We start from the raw sequence: 26,608 nt of genomic DNA, 5'->3' as shown, positions 1-26,608 counted from the left end.
AACAGGGAACCTTTAAAGAGGAAAATAATTTTTAAAACTAAAAATTAAAAATCATGAAAATGCTAACATATTTTGTACCATTATATAAATTAGGAAATATGAAAAGTTTATTATTAATTTTTTTTAATATATTTGGTTTAATTTAATGATATGTTTTGTCAATTTTAAAATATGTAAATACATATAAACTAAAAAGAAATAAAATTGATTCTGTAATCATCTTTTATTAAATCGACTATAAAATAAAATTATATTAGAATTATCCTTCAACTAATGTTAATTCAGATTTCGTATATAAAATTTCCTAATGAGAAAATTTTAGGTAAAATTAATTTAAAAAAGTTATAGAAAATGAAAATAATATTTATACAAATTTATTAAATAAAATATCTAAATACTAGTCAAATTTTCGATAAATTTATTAAATCATGTAAATGTCTGGTTATATTTAGTTGGGAATAATTTATTTATCATTGGACTCCCCAATTTAATTCAACGCCATTATTCCATATCGATTACTATTTTCTATAACTTGTGTATTTGTGCAAATAGGTCGATTTATTCCTTGCGGTCCACAAGTGTGGTGTGCATCAAACATTCAATAGATAATTGCCAGGTAATGGCATTTTTATCATTGAAGTTTTTGTAAAAACAATTGTAGATAAGGGAACAATAAGTTACCTGTTATTTGATTTTATTTTTTTATTTTATTACCCTGAAACGTATGTTTCAACCTGTTGAAATATTGAGGCCGTGAAGTTTGCAATTCAGAACTAAACTACCATGTCCGCAGAAACAAATTGCCTCAGTCATTTTTAACGGTGCCCGTTTTAAGACAAAGTGTCGATGTTGGGAACGAACAACTTTGTATCCTTATTATAAACCGACAAATGCCAAAATGAAAACGGATTTCCGGAATTTCTCTGTTAATATACACTCGGTATTTTAGCTGAATTAATTAAAATGTTGCGAGGCAAATACCAATGTTACTTGTTTAATTATTTAGACATGTGAAAGCTATTAGGTCGTCCTTCGTTTATTAATGTTGACTAATCAATAAAACCATCACTGACAATTTAATTTATTGGGTTTATTATGATTATTTTATATATATACAGTTTGTTGTTTATGAACATTGAATAATTGATATTTTTAGTTATGTTGAGATATAAAATATTGTTTAAATTAAAATATCGTTGTATCGCATGCATGCAACTGGAAGTCATGTTTATTTAATCGGGGTTTCCTCGAGTCGTTGACTACAAAAGTCTCATTCGAAACAACTGAAAAAAAAAAAAATAAATAAAAGCAAAAGAATAGAATGCTATTGTCTGCTGTAATATTTAGTTTCGCCGGTCTGAAAACTGCAATATAGGCTGTAAAAACCGACGAAAGCGATCCACGAACCAGCCATCAACGTGGGCTGCTTATTACAAAATTCAGCGACTTTAAAACTGCTGAATGGCGAACGGTTTTGTTTTCCTTTTTGTCGCTAACAGTCAATTTATTTTCGCATTGCGATTTAGGAAACGTGAATGGAAAATATATTTTCGAAAGCGTTTATAAAGTAAGACATAAATAAATCCTGTTACATCGATCGATGTCGATGAGATCTAAATAAGTTGTTCCTTGTGGTTTTTAATAAAGTGTGAGGCACCCATTATAAATTGAAAGCTTCGATGCATTCCTGATAAAACGCGAGGTAATCAAAAATGTTCAGCAGCACGTTCATTTTTCTTGATGTGATTAAAGACTCCGACAACCGACATCAAAACCATTCTAAAAGGATTGTTTCCAGAACAATAATTCTCTAAGCGCAATCCTTTTTCTAAGCAGTAAGTACACCGAAACGATAGATTTTTAATGTTAGATTGAATGATTTTAAATAGTTATCAAGGGAAATTGCAAAATTGGATATGTTTAATACGAGAGTTGGATCAAAATCCGTTTTGTGACACAATAAGCACAATTTAATGCTAATTTGACAATTCATGCTCATTCACAATAAAATTGCTTACACAATACAATTAATTATTATTTATTGAATTGTTGTAATATTAATTTCCGATTCTATTGTTATATTTACAATAATAGCTCGTGTGTTGATAAAAGTTTAACAAACCGCAATAGTATTTCAAACATACTGCAGTAATATCTACATCGCTTTTTATTTGTGACATAATCTACAATATTATTTTTTGCAGTACCTCACCAACAACACGCAATTCTAACGCAAATTTCTATATCTTAAAAATTAGCGTAGATTTTCACATTAAAATTTAAAACAAATATAAATGACGTTCAACCTTATTAAAAACAGTTGAATATTAATGAAAGGTTAAATTAAATCCACTTTACCTAAAAACTTTAACGGAAATAAATTGTATCGGGTTTAAAACAAAATATTCCAGTAAAATATGAAGCACTGTTGTATTTGAAGGCTCGGGCTATTTTTAATGGAAAGCGTACTTATCATAATCCCCACGGATGAAAAGTGCGCCAGGCAAAATAATTATGCAGGGGTGAAATTGCACAGGTAAACGATTGTAGAACTTCTTATTTATTGTTGGCTCATCGCAGTTAAAGTTTCTTTTAGTTGAAGATGTATTTAAACGAAAGTTTGACTGTTTTTATCTCATTAATATTATAAATTCCGTAAAAAATAAAAATCAATATGTTAGTTAAGGTTTTTAATTTATCCCCTTTAATAATATGATAGTCGAACAATTCTCCTGAGAGAAAAAATTTAGATTGAAATATATATATTATATTTCGTTAGAAAGGTAATTCAATTACGCGTGCAACGGTACTAAATTCGTTTCGTTCGAACGAAAAATTGCTGAGCTGAATTCCAGCTGATGAAATTTCAAGTTCCATTCAATTGTCATATTTGAATCTGGAAATTGATTTGAAATTTCATCAGCTGTAACTGTAACGGTTTATTTTTCATACAATCGAAACGATTTTAGTACCGTTGCACAAGTAATTGAATTGCCCTCTAATGAATTTTGTCTCATCCGGATTGCCTTCACTCTGGACGCTAGTTAAAGTACAATCCTAATATAAAAAACTGAAATATAGCATTAAATAGAAAACGATCCATATGAGAGAAATATTTTCGTATTCGTCGCCCATCATATTGCACCCTGAAATATGCAAAAGAAAGTTTATATATTTTCATTGAAATTAGTGTCATAATGGATAAATTTTTTTAATTTCCAGAAATAAAAATAGAATGAAAAGTTTACCAATGTAAATTCCTTGTTATACAATTAAAGGAAGGACAAAAGAAAGATATATTTGTAACAAAAGGCCAAAATCTAAAAGGGAGAATTTGAATAATTATTAATTTTTTGAAAATTCAAAAATTATACGGAAAATAATTTCAAAATTGTTTTAGTAATGTTAACCAACTTAGCGACACCCACGAGGGAATTATGTTATAAGAAATGTAATAAAATAATTTAAAAATTAGATAAGAAATATATGCAAAAATACGCTGCTCATCAAAATTAATGCATAATGTGATTTTTTTTATTATTATGAACAGAAAGAAGTTACGCGTTATTTTTTCTTGTAAAATAAAAATGTTGATTATATTCAGAAAATGTATTGAAAACCGTCAAAAATAATGTATTTATAAAAAACTACAAAATTAAATGTTTTAAACTAAATAAAATTAATTTAATATCGAATATTTCTTGACCGAATTTGGTCTTGAGATATTTCATGTCAAATTTCAACCAATATTAAAAAAGGTCATTTAAATTGTTTGGAGGGTTTGAAAGTTGCCTCAGTCAGTGGTCTATCCTTTATATACTGATCAACCAGGCCCCCCATGTGCGGTATGTCATTCTATTGTGTTAACATTAAATTATTTCCAATTTATGGTGCAAATGGAATAACATGATTTACTAAAATATAAAGTACCGTTGGGCAATTAGCCATCCTTTGTCTACTAGCAGTAACTCTGAAGGACCGTTTACATTCATATCGCCTTCTAAACTCACTGTAATTAAAATATTCCACTACCGTCCGAGAAAGGGGCTCATCTTAATCTTCATTATTCCACGCAACATGTTCAAGTGCACGTCTTTGCCTCCGGTGCTCCTTGATCAGAAAGAAACCTGTGGCCACCCTTCTTGACCTGATATCATCTTTTGTAAGTTTTCTTTGATATTTGCTTTACTTATTCTAGTTATATACTCCAATGTTCGGATTCGTATAAAATAATCTGGGTCTTGGTTTGTAACCCTACTTATACTTTGACCTGGTACTCTTGTGTTTTCCGTTTCCGTAAACGAATTCTGGAGACTGTTGATTGGTTCATATTAAATCCTTGATCTGGCTGGGCTTGTATGTAACCTTCTTGGTAAAGTGTTTTAGATTTGATTAGAAAGACTTTGTTTTTCTTGTTGATTTATTTCATACGAAGACAACAAATACTACTTAAAACATGATATCATGAAAACAAGTAGTTAAGTCAGACTTAACTAAAATTGAAATAAAATAATTTTTTTGTGTTTAATTTTTTGTTTAAAAATGCACACGAGTTTCTTTAATTCTATTAACAAACAACGACAATGAGTTCGAACTAAAAATCGATAAATAAAAATTAAATAAAATTTGTTATATCGAAAATTTTCACTAAATACTTCATCAGCTTTAAAATATCCTACAATAAAGTCAGATTAATATACACAAGCACAGTATAATTCAATTTGAATTTGAATTTCTCAAGAGAGACAACCAAAAACTACGAACGTCCTAGAAATTATTTTCAATATTAATATTAGTTTTAGAGAAAATTATAGATGTGTTTTCATGTTAAATGAGTCATTTCCTAATTTCAGATCACAAGTACTTTTTAAAAAGTAATGTCGGTTAAGGTTTCATTTTTATAATGAATTATAAACGGACTTAATCAAAATACCCCAGTTTTCATAACAAAATGCAATTTATTATTACGTAAGGTTTCGTGTCGGTTTCAAAAGTCGGGTTGACGAAGGTATGTTAATCTATCGCGTTATTAATTATCCTGCAGTGCATAAATCAAGTGGCAAGCGCTAATTCTGATACGATCTTAATTACGGTTTTGTCCGGCCTTTCGCTGGGCATTCTGTTACTGGATTTTTGTTAAGGCGTTTCGTGGCAAGAATTTTATAAACGCCTTAATCGTACATCAGGTTGTATAGTATGTTTTTAATGTGGTCATTTTGTAATGTAATAAAATGAATCAACCAACTATGTGCATAGGGAAAAGAGAACCGAATATCGAAATAAAAATAATTGCTTATGAAATTATTTTATTAAATTGAATCGATTCACATAAATAGTTCTGCCTCAAATATTATCCAAACGTCAACAAAATTAGGGAAAGGTAATTGCTTGTATTTCCTTTTCAGGCGTCATTCTTTACCAACACTTCATAAAGATCAGTCGTCCGACGTGAAATATGTTTTTGAAGTATTTCGCCATTACCTTCATCCTTACATTTTAATTAAATGTTTTCTTAATTTATTATTATGAAGACTCGGAATAAATATTACTTCTGTCTGGATTTAGTTGAGTTTTAAAAGTTGTTAAAGCGTAATAATTATATAAGTTTTGAGAAGCAAACTGAGAATAAAACATCCAGAAAGTCAATAGTAAACGTAATATGGTGTTTGAAACGTGGAATGAAGCGGTCTGCGCGATGATTGCGGGCGTTCCAGTACAAACATGATTCGAGCGGCACTTCAGAAAGTAATATGGCAGATGGGAGGGTTTCAGGCGGAATCCCAGGTATATTAGGTGTGTGCAAATAAATCCTTTGACCGGCCAGGAAGAGTGAGTACGTCGACGAATTAGGTCAGGCTAATAAAGAAGAGAGGCACGCAATCCCTGCCCCCCTCATCAATAAGTTTAATTAAATATCCTCCGACTTGGACAGCGCTTTAACTTTGCCTAATCGCATTAGTGGTGGATTTGGTGCGGCCGAAAAAACTTTTGCTTAATTTCGTCAATTTTTGATACGCAATTGTATTTTCTGCAAATTTCAACCTCCGGAGATCAACACAATGAGTTACCATCAATTTTTTAAATAGTGATGGAGTAGGTACTCTTGAATGCCTAAATAACTCACTGTTCTCGTATGAGCGGTACCCGAATATCCAGTAATCGAATAACCGAATATTGTCTGGTGTATGGATCCAGTACACACATACACACACATTTAAATAGCCGTAAACTCGCTTTGTATTTGGTAGATTCTTAAAAGTACTCGAATACAGGAAACTCTATTTTGCACATGATTTAATAGTTTTTCTTAAAAAAAGAAATCTTATACTTGTCGCAATTTCAAATTGCAAAAGTTTTAAAAAGATAGACTTTATTGGTTCTCCTATGTCTTTAAGTAAAAGAAACATTTTCTTTTCATAACTTATGAGCCAGGATCTGATCTTTTAACATACTTCAACCTGAAAGATGATTCGGTTAATTTCAGATAAAGATATAAGTAATATTTCATTTTTATTATGTCTGTATCAATATAAGTTTTCCACTATAAAATTTATGTACTTGTAAGTTGATATATATAAAATAAAATTTGCGCCAATGATTTGATATGTTATTACTAAAATTTTCAAAACCTACAATTTCAGAAATCTGATAATCTTAAATGAGCATAAAACAGATCTTACATTTGTAAATGGCGGCATTACAATCGAAAATCAGATTACAGAAAACCGAAACTCAAAAACCATTCCATCATCCATAACAAGTTCATCCAAACATTGCGATCGAACATGGGAGGCGATTCAATGGGGTTGTCTGACTGAGACCGGATAAGATCTGTCTATATGTTTGGAAATGAATTGTGCGGGCTAATATTCGATTAATGGTCCGTGTGGTTGATGTTTCATGTCAATTACGAGTTATGTTTGTGGTTGTCAAGAATTCATTCCATTCATTGTTTAAAGCGAAACTGGTCTTGAAGGCAGGTTGGAATAGATAATATGATGATTAGAATCAATCAGCATTTTTATGAAATATGAATTCAATTTATAACGTTTTAATCTGATAGTATTTGAAAAATGCAATTTGGCCCGTTCTAGATACAAATCACTCACACTACTTCTTTATTTATAATTAAATTTTAAAGGGACTCCGTGCGAGTAATAATTTTTTGTATTATTATATCATTTTTATGAAAAAATAAACTAGTCACAATGTATCACTTCAAAAAGTGTTTGTAACATTTTATTTAATAAATATATCGAAATGGAATTTTATTCATATATAGCTAACACCCGTTGTAGAAAAGAGAGTAACAAAAATGAAAATATGCTCTAATATTCAAAATAATGTAATATTATAAAATGTCGAAAAACTAAATATATCTCTATATTTCATGAATTAGGTTTGACCAAATTTCACTTTACAACAATATAATGCACATGCTGTCGGAGAAGTTCAAATTTTCTTTGAAGAGCATAATTTGGGTTTATGGAGGGGCCAGCGAATAGTCTCGAAATGAATTCGATAGAAGATATTTAGGACATTCTAGGGCAACGTATAAGAAATCTGGAACCCGCAAATAACCTTCAAGAATTAACTCAACAGCTTCAGAGAGAATGGAACAATATACGGCAAGGCTTGATCCGCCGGTTGATGCAATCAATGCCCCAACGTTGCGCCGAACTTCGTCGAAGTAGAGGAGAATATATTCACTATTAAAATTTAATTTTTCAACATTTTATAATATTACATTAATTTGAATATTAGCGCATATTTTCATAACACTTTTTAAAGTAATACCTATTTCATTGTGACTGGTTTAAGTACATTATTAAATTTCGTACCCGTAAAATTCCACAAAATATATTAATATATGATAAATATTAATAAGTGTGGAAATTTATTTTTCCCAATCAAATAAACATTAGAATAAAAAGTGAGAATTATTCAGAATATCAGAAAATAACATAATACATTAGTTCTAACAATTTGTTTAATTACTAGAGAGAACAAAACGAAAAGCTTGGGTTTATCTGACACCATATTCACTAATGGCACTACTCAATTATACACACAGTGCTGTTTCGAAGATTTTGTGTAAATTCCACACTCAAGGTGGTGTTGAAAATCTACGCATGCTTTTCTAAATCCAAAGTTGGACCCTTGATTGAAGTGGAGATTAAAATGGATCGTTTTCAATAAAGGGACATATTCGAAAACAATCATGTTACCATTTACCAAAGAGACGCCACTTCGTTGGTTATTTCAATAAGACAACCTCTACCTAAATCCTATTAAGTATCTTTGGGAAATATTAGACTGTCGCATCCGAACACAAAACACCAAACAAAAACAAACAAGAACTTCTTTAAACCACACAGGAGCAGTGGCAGCAAATTCCAGTTGACACATTGGAGAGACTGGTAGATTATATGCTTAAAAAATGCCAAGCATTGATAGAAGCCAAAGATTACGCCACAAAATATAGAAATATTTAAGTTATTGTTATTTTTTTTTAATGTTAATAAAATATTTCATAATTTTTTCCGGATCAAATTGATTTTGATTAAAAAAGGAAGTAAAAACCTGTGAATGTAATGATTCTGATTAATGGATCGATCTTGCAGTAAATGAGATTTGTTCAGATTTGCAAAAGACTTGAGAAAACATTAGTAACATTTGTAAGAACTAAATAAATATTCCACACTTTTTTCCACCACTGTATATATAAAGATGTTTCCATATTAATTTATGAAGTTATTAATAACAATAATAATTTCCAATACGTTTTATTTTGACCAGTAATAAAACTATTTCTTTTATATCTAATATTTTTTTTTTTGTATAAAACTTATTTTGTAGAATGAGTCTACAACAACATGAGACCAAATGTATAATGCCTCACAAAGCAGTCACCAAACTGGAAATGCCAATATAGGACATGGTGGTGCTTCACGACGACCTACGATAAGAAGACAGAATCTTTTTCAGATTGTTTCTGCTAGACGAAATAGAAAAGTCTTCATATTCAGGTTATATACAGACGCTACAGAAAAAGATTGCATGAAGAGCCAGAAGACGTTTTTGTCACACTCTGTTAAACAGGAAGTATCTGGTTACCCGGAAAGCAAGGGCCAGAGATCACCGACTATGGATCATAGCCGAATGTCGTAATTATTTGTTCATAGATGAGTGTGGTAAAAGATATGAGTAAAATATGGCTCTAAGTGTTGCTTTTGGAGGTGATTCTGTAACAGTGTGGCTGCAATTTCTTTAGAAACAAGCAGGTTCATGTTAAATCAAAAAAATTTAATGCTCGATTATATTACGATTTTGTTATTCAATCAAGTATTACTCTATTTGCTCAAAAATTTGGTTCAGATTTCGTTTTTGTAGACGACACCCTTCGTGACATTACTCGAATGCAGTGGGCCCTGTGATCACCAGTATTCAATTGAACACGTATGGGACAGTCTTTAAACACAAATTTAAGTACACACGAAAGCATCAATCTCAAAATTTGGAGCAGCTTGCTAATGCTCTTAGAGAAATGATGAGTTATGGATCAAAAATTTATTTGTTCATTAATTATGAATATACTAAGGAGAGTGGAAATTGTTCAAAGGGGAACCGATCAAGTACTGATTGAAAAAATGTTGTTGTAAAAATTCTTTTTCTTTTATTTTAATTAATTTTAGTACAATAATTTCCTAAGGAATTTAGTGATTCTAAGGGATTTAGTGATTTATGTTACTGGTTAAAGAGTTCTGTTGTTTATAAAATTTTGTTTAATTTATGCAGGAGAATACACACACTACTTATTATATATATGTACTTATTTATTTTGATAATATATTCCTGTAGACTTCTGATGTTTTAAATAATTCAATTTATCTACTTCAAAATTGTATTTATAAATGCCACCGTCTCCAATTTACTATAATCTCTCTATTATTCATAGTTTGTATCGAGAAGTTTAAGGATTTTATAATTGGGTGTAAGTATCAATATACGGAAACTTATTTCAACTCAAACAAATTAAATCTAAGAAAAAAAATCCTAATTCGCTTTAATATTTGCCTGAAAAAGTTTCCATATTAAACATTTTTATGAAATGATAAAGAGTCTGTATCTCCGTCCGAACTCGGTATTTACATTTTTCTGTTTGAACAGTTCCGGTATCGCGTGGAAAATTCAATAATACGAAGGCCCCGTTTGCGCACATCCAAACTTTTAAGATAGTGGACTTACGCTAAAAATTTACATTTTTCAGTCGCGAAGTTTCCTTAACCCACTCAAAAGCGCCTAATTAAAATTAATGAGCTCACGGAGCAATATATAATTAGGAACTATTCAAGATAAATTCGTCAGCCTTCTAAATTGTCTTGGCCGTTTTAACCGACCGTCCAATAGATGGGGCCCATTTCAATATTCGTAAACTGTTTAATTTAACTTTAATTGTCCCAAATTCTCGTTGATAATCCAACAAAACTGAATAACAAGTAATCCGTTCTGTTTTAGCAATAAAAAACAAATTATTTCCGTGACGCTTGCCACGAAATCCCGTATTGAAATTTCAATTTGAAATATTAAATTTGGGATCTAGCGAAACGAAAAAAGTAACGAGAACGAAGTTTTAAGCTTTCAAGATTTCATTGGGGACGCTGGCCAAGTTTTGTTCAACCCTCTTTCGAGGAACAATGATTCTTTATAAGAAAACTGCATGCTGCGATATTGTTTTCTGAAAACTGCAGTCTCTGTTACAATAGAGTTTTAATTATAACCGGAGAGGAAGTTTTCAATTAGTTTTTATTAATATTTTAATTACTTACATTTTTCAAAAATTGGGTTTAGAGTAATCAGCAAAATATTATAATAAAATTACCAGAGACTTTTCTCAGAGTGCATCATTTGAAAAAGCTGGAGACTCCTTTGAACGAACACAGCTTTTGATATAATTAAGGAATTTCTGAAGAAATATTTCAAAAATGACAAGACTAACTCACGCCTTCGAGACAATGTCTAACAAATATTTAAGATACTATGGGAAATAAATTGACGATCAAATTGTAGAGGAAATGCAACCCCATCGGTTTCTTGTTCGAAATGGGTCAAGAAGTGGTCGACATGATCTATAGGTTTCATGTTTTATTCCGACACGTATATCACTATTACGCCAGAAATTTCCTTTCCTATTCCACAATAAAATATTCTGTCCAGGCGGAACTATAAATACACTCGGTAATTTGGAATGTAGATTTTCTGGTAGGACAGAGTTTGTATAAGTTGAAAATGAGCAAGTGCGCAGATGTTGCATTAAACAACTGCGCATTTAAGGGGCGTGGTTAATTGTAAAATATCCTATTATGCACTTCTGCTAATTGGAGTATATTGTTTCATATTTTATTTTTTATTGTTACGTAAAATCGCTTCATTGTTTTGTTGTAAATATCCGATGGAACATTACATCATAATATATTTATTCACGGCCTGTTAATTTCATTCGAATTACAAATGATTTACTAGCATGTTTACATGGAATTTCTATTTATTACTGTATTTATTTGTAACTGCAGTGGATGGTTTATTAAGTCGCATGCCGGTTTTGCATTTTGTCCACTAAATCGACAAATCGATGTTGGGTAATAAATATTTTCACATAGGAACTGTGCACTTCAATAAGCGTTTTAGTCAATCTCTTAATTCAAACAAATATGTGGGTTTATATATTGTACTAGTATTGTTATTTGTACAACGTCCATAGTGAAGTATATGTAAAATGTTTAACAATAAATAAAGCCAGTAATTATATTTAATAAAATCGATTATTTGGACGTAAATTAAATCATTTTGGAAATACACAAAAACTTAAATTGATGTCAGACTTAATACTAAAATGAATAGCCATCGATTTTGCATTAAACGTTCCTAAAATCTTCATTATAAAATCAATTACCGATTTTGTGAGGAAAATTAATTATTACTCCCTAATGGGATATTCGATGAAACAAGAAAAAAAGTAAGGTGTGGAGCGGAAACACAACAAACGAAATAATACGATTATTATCACTAACAGACAATTTTTAGAAACGCTAGGATTATTTCTTCTCTCTTTGTGTCTTAATCCTTAAGAGAATATAATGGAAAAATAAATTATAAAAGTTGATTTAATAATGAGTAAAAACATTCTGATGTAATATTTCTTAAAAATTAAAATAAGTTCTAGCTTCCAGATAATTTGAATTTCATTTACAAATCTACAAAAGTTATTTATATATTAGAATTTTGTTTGTTAATAATTTCCTTATTATTTATACTTTTTTACAACCAACAAATTAGAAACCTCAATTTTTTATTATGTTTAATTTCTTTTTGTTTTTTTTTCTTACTCTTAAAAATAAATTATAAAGATTGATTTAATAATAGACTCTCAGAAAATTACTACTTCAATAGTTTCTAAAAATTGGTCAAATCTGTAGTAGTTACATGTTTTTTAAATATTTTTTAATATATTTTTTAATATAAAATTTATAAAATAATAATTATTTTTGTTTTAGAATTTGTTACTAAAAGATACAATTTATCTTGCAATAAATTCTTATATTTTTTAAAAAAAGAAACAAAAAAAGAAAAATAAATTAATGAGATCTATACTTTTTTACTTAATTTACAAGATTTTAAAAATGATATTTATATTTTGTTTTAAAATACATTGTTGGAAGAGAACATTTAGTTTGATAATAAATTCCTTTATCATTTCTTTTATTGAAAACTGCAACAAACAAATTAGATATTTACTTAGAAACTGGAATTGTTCCAAAGTGTTATATTTTATTTCCTTTTGCGATAATATATTTCGTAGTTTTGTTAACTTTCAGTTAAACCGAATAACAGCAAAACATATCAAACAAATTAAACAATCCTATTTATTTGGACGCAAGAAATTTAAAAGACCAATTTAACGTCGACCAAAGGAACGGTGACGTCGTGGCATCACTGGATTTAGTGCGAGGAAAAAAAACCGGCACGTGTGTTCGATTTAGGCGTAATCCTGCATCGTAACGTGGAAATTCCGGATGTGATGTTTCGCACTGACTCGAATTCAGGATGCGGTATCGCTTTGATCTTCATTATCCCACTAACAAGGTCCATAATCGTCAGGAATGCATTAGCACGTATCTCGTAACAACGACAGTAAAATTTTTCTGGTCCCGTCGTTAATCGTTCAAAATACTTTGTCAACAACTGGAAAATGTACCGACAAAAAAAATGAAATTTCGATGGTACGTTATTTTTTATGATTGAGTGTAGTATTCATTTATACAGACGACTTGGACCGGTCCAAGTGCTTTTTGGGGATAGTCTGTTTCCACTCAAATTGTTTTCTCATCATATCCCAAGTTGAAATTCAATTACCTGGGTTACGATTCCATTCATATAAATTAGAATGTGGCGCCGTTCAAGTTCCACACCGGATGGATGGAAAAAAACTGGGCGCAATGGCCGTTATTAAAATTCAAATTAACGTCCGACAGGAAAACGTAGACGGAATGAGGCAGACGTAAAAGCGAATGGAAGTAATGCAACTGTCGGAGTTTTATTGTTATAAAATGGGGTATTCGTAAATAATGTTTTATAAGAGTATAACTTTTAATGTGCATAGTAGCTTTTATTTTAATGCATTATTTATGTACAGTTTTACTTTTAATAATTTTAATATCTTCGATTACTTAAGAACTATTTTTAAACATACATAGGACCTAATTTGTTACTTTTAAATTTTATTTTTAAAGTATTATAGCTATAATGTTGTAAGAAAGAGCCATTAACTGAAAGATTACAACAATGTATCATTTTAAAGTACTAAATTTATATAATGTACCTTTATACCGCTAAAAAGGTTGAACCCACAATATTTTTATATATAAAAATAAAAAGTAAGAATGTTGTAATGCTTTTTAAGTAGGCGAGATGTATCTTTTGAATAAGACAAGTTTGATTAATTCGCAATATTTTTGCTCCATGAATATAATATTTAACCTTAACTTACCAATAAAAATGTATAAAAAAATGAATTTACATCTTTAAAAGTTGTGAGTTGCATTTTTACATCATTGTATAATCAACCACTAAACCATAATATTAAACCAGTCAACAAACAATTCTATTGTGTGGTGGTTTTTATTCATATTTTAAATTGTCTCTTTATTTATTATTGTTTGTGGTCTGGTTTAATATTGTGGTTTCAAAGTGATCATCTCTTAATGTCCCGAGTAATAAGACGAGGATTTATTTCATCATTAACATCGTTGAAACAAGGACGAATTATCAGACTTAGCGAAGGTGATCTTTCCCTCACTGAAATGAGTTAATCGGTCTATGTCTACTGTGAACGTCATGAAAAAAGCTCTGTACAACCAAGAGGTACTGCAGTATTGTCTTGGCCAACTCGTTCTCCCGATTTAGTTCCATTGTATATATTTGAGACAAGATAGAAAGAAAAATGTCTAATCTCTCCAGACTATTAGAAACAGTAGTAGTAGAACAATTAATGTATGGAATTCGAGTAATATGGGACTCTTCGCTTCAGACACAACTTTACCCGCAGCAGTCGTGACAAGTATTTGACTGTAAATTTTGGAAGTAGACCTAAACAAACATTCTATTTTTTTGTGTTAAAATTTTTGGATTTGAGTATATTTTATTCGGTTTATCTGTTATTTGGCTTCAAAAAGACTTTGTTCCGATGATTTTTCCGAAATAATTACAATTTTAGAACATAACAATCTAAGTCAAAAAAGTATAAAGTTTAATAAGCCGCACTTGGAATCGTTATACGGAATTTGATAATACCAACATGGTGATGGTGGACAACGAGCTATGACCAGAAGATAGAGGATCGGTTTCTGATTATTTATATTAGACCATAGCCGAATGTCATAATTGTTTGTTTACAGATTAGTCTAGGTTCACATTATGTCACTATTATTTGGGCATGGCGTGAAATTGGTGAGAGATATCATAAGGAAAATATAGTTGTATATTGTATATATATATATATATATATATATATATATATATATATATATATATATATATATAACTGTTGCTTTTGGATGTGATTGTGTAACAGTCTGGGATGGAATTTCTAAAACAAGAAACTATAAATGGTCAACGATATCACGAATTGGTTATTCAACCAAAACCAATCTAGACCAGATTTAGTTTTTATGTACGATAATTACACGACCTCACCGAGCAAACATTATTCTGATGCAATAGCCTCCGCGTCCACCAGACTGCAATTCAATTGAACACGTATTGTATCGTCTTCAAATACAAATTGACACTTGAAACCAGCCTTGGGAGACAAATGTACTGGTTAATATTCTGTTACTTTTTTTAAGTAATTAGGTAATTTTGTTTTATTAATTTCCCAAAGAATTTGGAGACATTAGTTTTATTACTCGTTTAGATATTCTGTTGTTGACGTAATTTTGTTTAATTCATGTGCGAGATTACACTACTTATTATAACTTATTTTGATAATATATTTGTCGCAATATAATGTCAAATAATTCAAATTGTCCACTTCAGTATATATTTATGTTAACTTATTAAAATGTTTAATTATAAAGGTTAAAACTGTTTTAAATATATAATGAAACGCGTTCTCATTTATATTTATTTTATAGGAGGAAATACAAACATGAGGTTTATTCATTTTTTTAATACATATATATTTTTTTAATTCACTGTAATTTAAAAACTTAAATTTGTTAGTAAAAACTATTTTTAAGTAAATGTAAAACAGAAGTGTATAATATTTTTAACATGCTCTTTTGAAATTAGTTTATTTACTGTTCTGTTTGAAAAGTATTATTAACATAGTTAAGAATATTTCTTTTAGTATTTAAATTAATTTTCAAAATTAAAAAAAAAAAAATAAAATAGAATAGACCTCTCATTTTATATTAAATTTCATTTAAAAAGAATTATAGATTTAGTAAAAAAACTAATTGTTTACAATTTTAACACATTTAAACATAAATTCGCATTTTAATAAGTATAAATGAAGTATTTTTAATCCTTGCGCGTCAATAAAAAAGATAAAGAAACAAAAGATTTAATGAACTCTGGACTTGTGAAAATAAAAAAATGTAACAGTCCGGGAACGCATTATCATAACGAATCCGACAAACTGAGAAAAATAAAAGAAAATTTTGTTTAAACAGTTTTTGCATGAATACATTAAGGGAATAAATGTTTTTTCATATTTATTCAATTTATTATTAATTTTCAATTGATGAAATTATTAAATAATATACATTCGCAACTAATTAATATTTTATTTTATTTAATAAATAATCATATTCATTATTTATTATTATTCTGTAGGTTTCATGGTTATTTTTTTAATAATATTAAAAAAGCAATTAAAGTTAAAATAATTTAATTAAATTACAAATTAAAAAAAACTTATTTATATAAATATATAACAAAAAATATTAGTGAATAAATTATTCTCTATTTAGCTTAATTACAAAAAAAAAATAATCATAAAAATTATAAGTAAGCACATAAATTTTATAAAAATTTAAAATTATGTTTGTCCTTTATGGCTTTGTTTTTTTTTTTGTAAAAATTTTGAATAGCCAATTATAAGCGAGAATATATTTTATGAAACTTCTGAAATTAATAAAATATTAATCTGCACATTCCAATTTAGTAGAGCATTCGATTATAAAACACTGTTTGCGACTCAGATACTTTTAATTAAACTTTATCTAGGTCACTGCAGCATCAAAAAACAAAATTAGATTATTTGGGTCACTAATTCTCGAATGCTACTTAAACCAACGTTCAGCCACCAAAATTCATTACCCCCTTTTCACATTATGTCCAATTCCAAACTCATCATAATATAAAAAAATATATAAATAATAAAATATGATAATGGCCAATTACACATAAAATAAATCCCATTATTACCACGCTCATAAAAATCATAGAGATGCAACATATCAAACCTTGTGGCAGGTCCGGTTGAACGGCGTCGTTCTTCGGCCCCCTTTTTTCTCGTATCGTGTGCCGCCGATCGGATCGCGCACGTGGCACCGGATTATCCGGAGCCGAGACTGTATCAAACCGGAGCCGATTGGAGACTGGCGCGCGCCAACTTCCACACCGTTTCGGTTTCGGTTTACGGAACGGAGCGTCGCGACGCTCCGTTTCTGCCCTTCGGATCGGCGCGGACAAATATTATATGAAATTCAATTGGTCCACCTTTTACTGCCACATTGTACAATGTATAATAATGTTATTTTTTATTAATAAGTGTATCCAATTTCAGGAACACTCACAATTAGTTTTTAAATGGATTTAAAGACTTCCAACAACTGCAGCCGAAGAAGCGGAACATTTTATTTTGTGGAAAAGCTATTAGGTATGTTATGTGAAGCAATACGGTATATCGGACGATTGAACTTAAGATTCTCGCTAAAACCTTAATTCGTAATGACATTAGAATATTGTAAACCCCATCCAGCTTCTTTGCAATAAAATACTGAATAAAATAATTAAATAATATTGGACAAAGATTAATATACCCTTTTTAAAAATGTATTGAGAACATCAACTTACATTTTAAAAATAATTTGTATAGTATGAAGACTTTGCCATATGTCATACGTGTTTTAACTCCACAATCCATCATGAAACTTTTATCGATTGTGACATTTTACTGCGACTTTGGACACAGTTCCTTCGACATTTATTGAAATCCGTTTATATGAGACGCCAATAATTCTTCATACAAAACCGTAAACTTTTTTATTGACTGCACTGTGACTTAATGGTTAAACTTAATGACCGAATCAAGCGTTAAACAGTGGATTTAATAATAAAATTCAATAAATCACTTTTTTATTATTAAAGAAGTTTTATTTTTATGAAGACTTATGATTAATTTTGACTGAGATCTTGAAGTAGGTTTATAAATACTTCATTAAAATTATGTGCCTTAAAATAACAGTTCATTTCAATAAAACAATAAATTACTTTTTTTAAACACCGAAACAATTTCAAAAACGAATTTTTTTATTGAAATTATGTGCTTTAAAATATAAAAACCTTAATTTTAAAAAATGTATTTATTTAAAAATATATATTTGAAATGATATTAAATCGATGGTGAAAAATTAATCTAAATATTGCCGCCTGTGACTCAATAAAAATTAAATGAAAAAATATATATTTATATGTTTAAAATAACTCTAAATCGGAGGTAAAAAATATTCAACTTCGGTTGAAAAATAAAATGATAGACATGTTTTGAGTAATCTACATATGTAATGTAATTATTATGTTCAAGAGCGGATTTAATTAAATTAAAAAATTTGCATGCTTCTCATCTCTTAATTATTATTTATGTATTCATTCCTTTACATATTGCGATGAAGTAATTTAGTATCTGTACTTAAGTTTTTCTGTATTTAAAATAAAATAAAAACTTAAAATTTATAATTAATTGTAAATTCGTTTATATATTCAGTAGTTAATGAACATTTCTCAAAATTAAACAGAATAATTTAGATGTTTATTATCTGATTTGTTTGTACATTGTCTAATTAACGAATTTGTTTGATTGCCAAGTAACTAATGAGATCGTTAAATAAACACTATGTTAAATAAACATATTTGTCTTGTTCAGTAACCATTGTTTTTCCAAATTTATATGTGTTTTATATTTGTTACTGATTTAACTCAATTTCGCATATTTTAATTAAACATAGTGGAATTTGTAAAGGAATTATTTGTTCAGTTTGCAACAGAAAACAATGTATTATGTGTATTTATTTTACAAAGTACTTTATAGGATTTAAAATTGGTTAATTAATTTAATCAAAATTCATTATAATTTGTTAATAAAAATACTATTGTTTATAAATGTACTTACATATTAAAACATGTATTTGTTGAAAAACTAATTTTTAGATAATAATATATGAAAACAAATATATTAATTTACAAGTACCAACAGAGTGAAAATATTATTATTATATTATAATTTGGATGATGTATCGTAATTTTCTTATTTTTATTTATTTAGAAAGATCAAACAAAATATAATAATATTACGACAGTAAATAAAACAGTATTGAAGTTTACTGTTAAATCTCTATAGTTTTCACCCATTTAAATTGCGTAAATAGCTGCGATATGAACGTTAACACTTTATAGCAGACGGATCTTCGCGTATAATGAAGCAGCATTAGCACGTCATCATTTTCTCAACAGGAAGCTTTGATATATCTCCTTTCCATCTCAGTCATATCTTGGTGGGACGTTTTATCTTCTTCATAGTTTTCAAGCCATTTATTATCTTGGAACACATCCAATTAAGTTAACAGAAAATGAAATTTTTATCGTGATTTTTGAGTTTGGAAATCAAAATTGAATTATTGAATATTTATTTTCATATACACACACCGTTAAAACTCTTGGACCCCCTAATATTTTGGGGAATAAAAGAGATTAAAATGTTATAATTAATTATACATAATTTGCTTTTTATTACAAAGGTTAGCATATTCGTTTATTGGGTTTGGTAGAAAGAAAAATAAAAAGGAACTAGAACCAAAAAGTAGGTTTTTGAAATTTGTAAATTTGCGAAATAATGTACTTTAAAGGAACACATAGATACTCAATTCTTTATATATCTTCCTTTGTTCTGAAATAGTTAATTAATCCGCCGTGGCATTGAAAGAATTAAATTATTGATGTCTCCTCGGGAAAAGTTGGCCCATTCGTCTTGAATTCCTACAACTAACTCCTGAGGAGATGTGGGTGGATGTAGTCTCTTTAAAATTGTTTGACCTAACATATCACACACGTGCTCGATCCGATTCATATCTGGCGACTTCGCGGGCTAATTCAATCTTTACACTTTTGCTTCTTTTAACGCATTTTAGATGGTGAGGCGCGATCGAGCATTATCGCCCATAAAAATGAGATTTTCTTCTCATGGGTAGAATAATTTTTCTGATAATATTTTGAAGGTAGATATTCCCTGCTAATGTTTGGGAATTGTGGAGTCCGACGACCAATATTTCCCTGAAATGAGACAATTTTTTTGGGAAAGCTATTCGTGCTATACGTCCTGATTCCCTCCAAACCCTCAGGCGCCGATTGTCACTCATCAAACCAAACTTGGACGTTTCTCCACTGTGGTAAAAGCCAATTTATGTGTTCTTGAGTCAATTCTAGATGGGTAGCTGTATGTAGTCTAATAAGTCTAGGCACTCCTAATGGTCGTCTGATTTTTAATTTAGCGTCAGCAAGTCGTTGTCGGATTGTAGTCGTAAAAATCAGTGACCGTAGGTTCTTTTAAACTATGTTCTGAGACAGCTGGGACAATAACGTTACGGTTGCTTCGTATAAAATTGGCTAAGTAACGATTCTCCCTTGTATTTGTTACTCTTGGACGTCCACCACCTTGTCTTTTATACACATTTCCACTTTCTTGGAATAATCACACTATTATGATCACAGATGATTTAGGTACGGCAGGAGTTGTTAAAATTTGGTGATTTGACCAACCCTGTTGATGTATCAAAATCAGAAATTTGATTTCCAGGCATTTTTCGACAAGTAGATAAAATTATTTTAGTTGCTATTTACACCTGACTGAGAAAATGTAATCAATGCTGTGTTAAAAATAGACCAAAACATTTTAGATGACGACGAAAAACTGCAATTTGCATGCGCCCATTTCTATAAAAACGTTATATTAATATTAGTTTTTGTTTCTATTTTACGAGGGGGGTCCAAGAATTTTGACGTTATGTGTATATCACTTGAGTTTTATTTTACCTCTATGTGTCGATCTTATTAGAACCTTTGTGTTTTCCCAAAAAATTGTTAACAATGCTATCAAATCGGTGTCTTATCAAAGTCGTAATCGTTAAATTTATTGCCATTATTCTATGTAATGATTTGATCCATCAAAAATATTCGATTTACTCACTTGTTAACTACGGAAATTATCAGGTAATACATAATATTGGAAGGAGTGGTGACTCCTCAGATGAGGCAGGTGAGACAATACCTATGAAAATGATTTTATTGACAACGTTAATTTTAAAAAATACATTTTATTATTTTAATAATACTAAACAAAGAAGGACAATATGTTGATTTCAATATTCGCGCATGCGCTTTTTGGTTGGTCTATTGTTTCAGTGATAGAGAAGTTGAGGCATGCCTGTAGCCAATGATATAACACCAAAGCTCCTGAACATTTCCGATTCTTCAATTTCAAAAACTACTTGATCGTATTCGTGTGTGGTGGATTCAGTTGTGGAAAGGTTTCTAATAAAGCATTTATTTTTATTACGATATGGTGTCAACCAGTAATATCACGAAAGAGGTTGAAGATTTTTATTAAACAAATGTATATTTCCAGTTTTAATTATTATGACAAAATGTTTATTGTTAAAAAATTAAACCTCCCAATTTCTAATTTGAATATTTTAAGAAATACGAGGCAAAAAACCGCGGATATACTATATCACATATACACAAGCATTTACTATTCGAATTGTATGTTGTTAATTATGAATAAATAAGAATAAAATATTGATTTTTTTTGTTCTATATATAATATGCCTCACCACATTCAAAACTCACGAGTCGCCACTGATTGAAGTACAATATACTGTCCATGCTGTTGGAATTATAGTAAATTAAGATCATTTTTTATGGACATACATAGTTCAAATATATAAAAAATACAAATATTTAGTAATAAATTAAATTAACAGGTTTTTCTTTTTTACATCATAATAATTTAATTTTTTATACAATTTTGGTCTCATAAAGCTTGAAATGTTTGTAATTAAATAAATTATCGTTTAAAAATATTAAAGTTAAGTTATTGGAATTACTTGATATTGGAATAAATTATTCGAATAAGAGAAATGTTCAGCCATTTCCAAAAATTGCATCAAATTTGAATTTTCTTCATCTGTAACTTAGTTGTTATTTATCCAGTGGAAATTTATTAAGTACTGTCCCACACGTAATTTAAATGAACGATGAGAATATAAGTGTATTTGTCGTGGTTAGTATACTTAAATTATGTTAACTTAAATATCGATAGAAAAAATTTCTATATTTCTAAAACTAATCCATTATAACATATCTATTACTAAAGAATAGAAATAGAATTTATTAACTTATAACCGAAAAAATGTTAATTATATTAATGAAATTCTAATATAAATTCCATTAAAGCTATTTAAATGTAGCAACAAAATATTTAAAATCTGGGATTAAAAAACATAAATATCATAAAACACAAACATAATCGTGTACTTAAGAAACCATTTTAAGTCTTTAATGTCGAATAATGTCCCGGTGCGAGATTCAGAATATAATGGAAGGATAACCTAATTACGTGCTTTCTGCATTACCTCCATGGAATTTTGTTTCGCAAACTCCATGAATATTTAATTGAGTAATCTGCTCCTTAACGCCATTAACTTGACCAAATAAACTCCACACACAAGATTTAAATTTAATTGAATCATTTCTATACAAAAGTTACTGGTATACATTTAAGCAGAGATTGAATTCGATGCTTGGAAATGGCTTTTGTATCTTTGGATGAAAACGGCGTCCCATTCGAAGTTAATGTTTCATCTGAAAACGTATTCTTCATTTACATTGGATGCACTCTGCAGATGATTATATCAAATCGATATCTTTATAGAAAATCCTGATATTAAGCGCTTGAAGGGGACAAAAGCGTTTCCGTTGAATTTCACTTCGTAATTGGATTCCGAATTTCAAAATTGGATGACACTGATGACAATAAAATTTGCCTTCAACTGGTTTAATAAATATATCTAATTAAAAAGTAATAAATAATACGTAAAATTGTGATGAATTAAAGCTCTTTTAATCGGTACAATTCCCATAAAAATAATATGACCCACTTAAAAGTTAAAAATCCAATTTTCCTGTTAGGAAGGAAATTAACATCGGAATTAAAAAAACAGCGAAACATTTCAAACTACACAGTCCATTAAAAGTTTGGAAAGTTTTATGTATGCAGAATAAAACAAGTCGAAAGGCAATTTTACAATTTAAGCACAACAAAGGTTTCTTGGAAAAAGTGCTCTTGAACACTTTCCAAAACCATTTTCCTAAAAAATGTTTTTTAATAAAAAAATTTATAGACAATTATATAGAATTCTTGATAAATTTCAGGGAAGTAAGCGTTTCGGAAATGTATTAGAAAACCGGCAGAAACATCTCTTTAAATGATTCAACCCTTTCCCTCAAGCTTATTTGCAAAACTTTCGGGTCTTCCTTAATATTCAATTACTCATTTACGTTGAACCCTTGTCAAAATTTGGCAGATTATAAATTAAATTTATTATTAAAAATATCCTACTGAGCATTTAACGCAAGATTTTACTTTATCTGTCAATGGTTCATAAAATATTATAATAATAAATGCTTAATAACTTTACATGTGTGTAAATTTAAGTAATTCAAAGATTCACGATTAAAAATAAAAACTAAACTAAAGTACAGTATTGGCCAGAGAGTTATTAATCAGGAAAAAGACTTTCGGGTAATCCCTCTTATTCGACAGGTAAGAAGGACATTGTCGTCCTGGAATGACAAGAAGGATCTTGGGAAAGTGTCCGTAGAACATTGTTCGACCCGAACATTCCTGCTTGTCTCGGATTCAATTAAAATTCTAAACCCAACAATCCAATTTGCGACAGAACCAGCTGGAACTGGGACTTCGTATTTTATTAGGGATTACATTTTTATATTAAACACAATTATACGTACACGTATACATTACTGATTTAAAATGTGTTTGGGTGCTATAAATTATAGTTTATTGCATTTGTTGTTTTGAAATATTAACGATTGTTTGAATAAAATCAGTTAACATTTTAGATAGCTAAATAATAAATAACAATCATGAAATGTTTAAAAAGATCAAAGTATTTTAAATTATTCATAGCAAATAATCAATAACTAACAATATCAATCAATTATGAAAGGGAAGGTTTAGTTTGATGTACAAAGTGGATAATTCCATTAAACGGGGAATAGCACGGCCATCTACCTTTTACGAACTACCCCCTTGTCGAAATGAGTTTGCTTGTAGCGTAACAAACTATTTGAGAGAACCCTCCCTTAAAGTATGGGCAGAGATACGTAAGATGGCGTGATGTTACTTTTCTATCTTTTCTGAAATCGTTAAAAGTTCTTTTAATAGAGCTTTCATACATTAGTAAATCAGTTATTTTGTCACATTTGATTTTATTTACGCATATATTATTTATTACATACATATAATTCAAATTTTAACATACAAAAATATAATTTAATTTTACTGTTGTTTATTAATTTATTTTTATTTATATACAAAATATTAATCTTGTATAAATCGAAATCATTTAGGTATTTTATCTATAAATAAAACTGATTAATAAAATATAAAATTATAAAGTTTCTGTTTTGTTTATTATTTAGATATTTCCTATAAAATTATATTATTGTTTATTATATTAATTATCTCATAATCTTATAGTATTATAAATCTATAATTAATGTTTAAAAATAATTATTTAGTTAAATCTGCATAATCACTTTTCACAATCATAAATGGCTTTTCATCAAATATTATCATATAAATTAAACACTGAAGTAATAACAATTTTAAGAGATTTAATAAAATGATAACCAGATTTTATTGTTGATTATGTTCTCAGTAACTCAATGACATAGAAAATAGAACATGTAGATGCGGAGGTCTAATGTAATCATTCGTCTATATGAAGACAAAAAGTGATTAAATATTGAAGTTGTTCTCGAAGAGTTTTTGTATCACATTTTTTGTATGTGTTATATAAAGCAGAAACAATTCTTCAATTCATTACACTTTTGCTGTGTCTAATAAATTCTTTCATTCACCTCAAATGCATTACTATATTATGAAGACGTACAAATTTTAGTCATCCAAATGAGTTTGATAGATAGTGAATTATTATCTTAAATATGCTCTAGTTTGTGCGAATTCCCAAACGAATGAACTAGAGTCGAAGAACTATTTAGAATTATTGAAGAGTGTGGTTTGAATAAGGTTGTATTATGATCGATGTGCGAACCTCACATTTCTACGAGATCAATTTATTTATGTTATTATCACTCTTGCAATTTACTGCCAATGGTTTACAGAAGAAAGAAGTCTTGTTATCAAAATTAGGATGCTGTAAAGAACGACAGCTTTGAGATGTCGAATGAAATGAAAACGTATTCATTCATTTATTCATTCATGCAGTCCTGACTCACGTCGATCATATTTAATGGTTAGATATGTGTCAAAAAGCACCGAGGAGAAAGACGAAATCCAATATTTTTTGTGGAGAGGTCTGTACATCGAACACTTGTTCATCATCACATCAAATTATAGGCAGAAGACTACGAAACTGTTCACATTATTAGGCCAATGCCAAGGCAAGTCAGTGAGTGTCTTAATCATCGTGGACGTTCAATACATTATTATGTTAGTTTAAACAAATGCATCCCCCTTCCTTTGTCAGGTAAGTTTTAATTACAATATAAAATGTAAACGTTCTAGGTTCTATATAGTTTTATATTTGCACAGTTTTATATCAGTATTATATAAAACTAGATATACTACACTTTAATCAACAACAGTTTTAATAATAAAACAATTTCTTGAAAATTTAATTAAGAGTTTTATCCTCACAGGATTTAGAACATAATTAATCCTACGCACAAAGTAGACAGTTTCAGTCAAGCTTCGGCGTTTGCTGGACATTCCCCGGGGCTATCTTCTTTCAAGGGTCGCCGCTAATTTTAATTAATGAATGAACTAATTAATGCACACGAAAGTGTCCGAGGGAGCTTAACAATAATTAAGTTTACGCAATTACTTCGGAATGATCTCCAGGCGGGAGAAAAAACGACGACGAACCGCAACGTTAAACCACGTTATTATGCAGGACGTATAACTTCCATGACCGCATTTTCAAAGTGCACTTGACCTTAACCCCGCTTAAATGCATATGATAAGCAGGAAAGTCTTGAATATTAGAAAACTATGTGTTTAAACCACTGGAAACTGTGTACATGATTGTTTTATTCCAGTTTTAAAATGAGACTAATTGAATGTTATTGAATGATGTGCCTCTAGAGGCATCTAGATGTAATCCAATTTATTCTATTGCATTTTATCGTAGATAGAACATCAAATTAAACTGCTAAAAGCCATAAACATTATTACTTTAAATATAAAAGAGTTGAAAACATATTTAATATTATTGTTGGATCTGATATTAGCCAGGTGGCTAGATACAATTGGTCAGAAAGTACTATAATAATTTTATAAATATACAAATAAAATATTATGAATAAAAGCAACCTGAAAAATATAAATGTATGATATTTTTTTTTATATTTGTAGAATAACTTAATGAGAATAAATTGTTTATTTTTATGATTTTTCTATAAATGCTAGTTATCTACAAAATGCGAACACCAAGAAATATGAACT

General features: G+C 29.2%; 1 protein-coding gene across 4 annotated transcripts in view; it reads right to left on the bottom strand.

The window, feature by feature from the left end:
- Positions 1–26,608, bottom strand: part of LOC109608862 (calmodulin-beta) — a 91,501-nt gene that overhangs the window by 43,328 nt on the left and 21,565 nt on the right. For 2 of the 4 annotated variants that reach the window (XM_049962122.1, XM_049962124.1), the window contains exon 1: positions 17,028–17,149. The exons of the other annotated variants lie outside the window; for them this stretch is intronic. The gene's annotated coding sequence lies outside the window, so the exon portion shown is untranslated. Of the gene's footprint in view, positions 1–17,027; positions 17,150–26,608 lie in introns of those variants that run through there. 4 annotated transcript variants of the gene reach the window in all.

Source organism: Aethina tumida, chromosome 1, assembly GCF_024364675.1.
Source record: "Aethina tumida isolate Nest 87 chromosome 1, icAetTumi1.1, whole genome shotgun sequence".
NCBI lineage: Eukaryota > Metazoa > Arthropoda > Insecta > Coleoptera > Nitidulidae > Aethina > Aethina tumida.
This window is presented reverse-complemented; position numbering and strand designations above follow the sequence as displayed.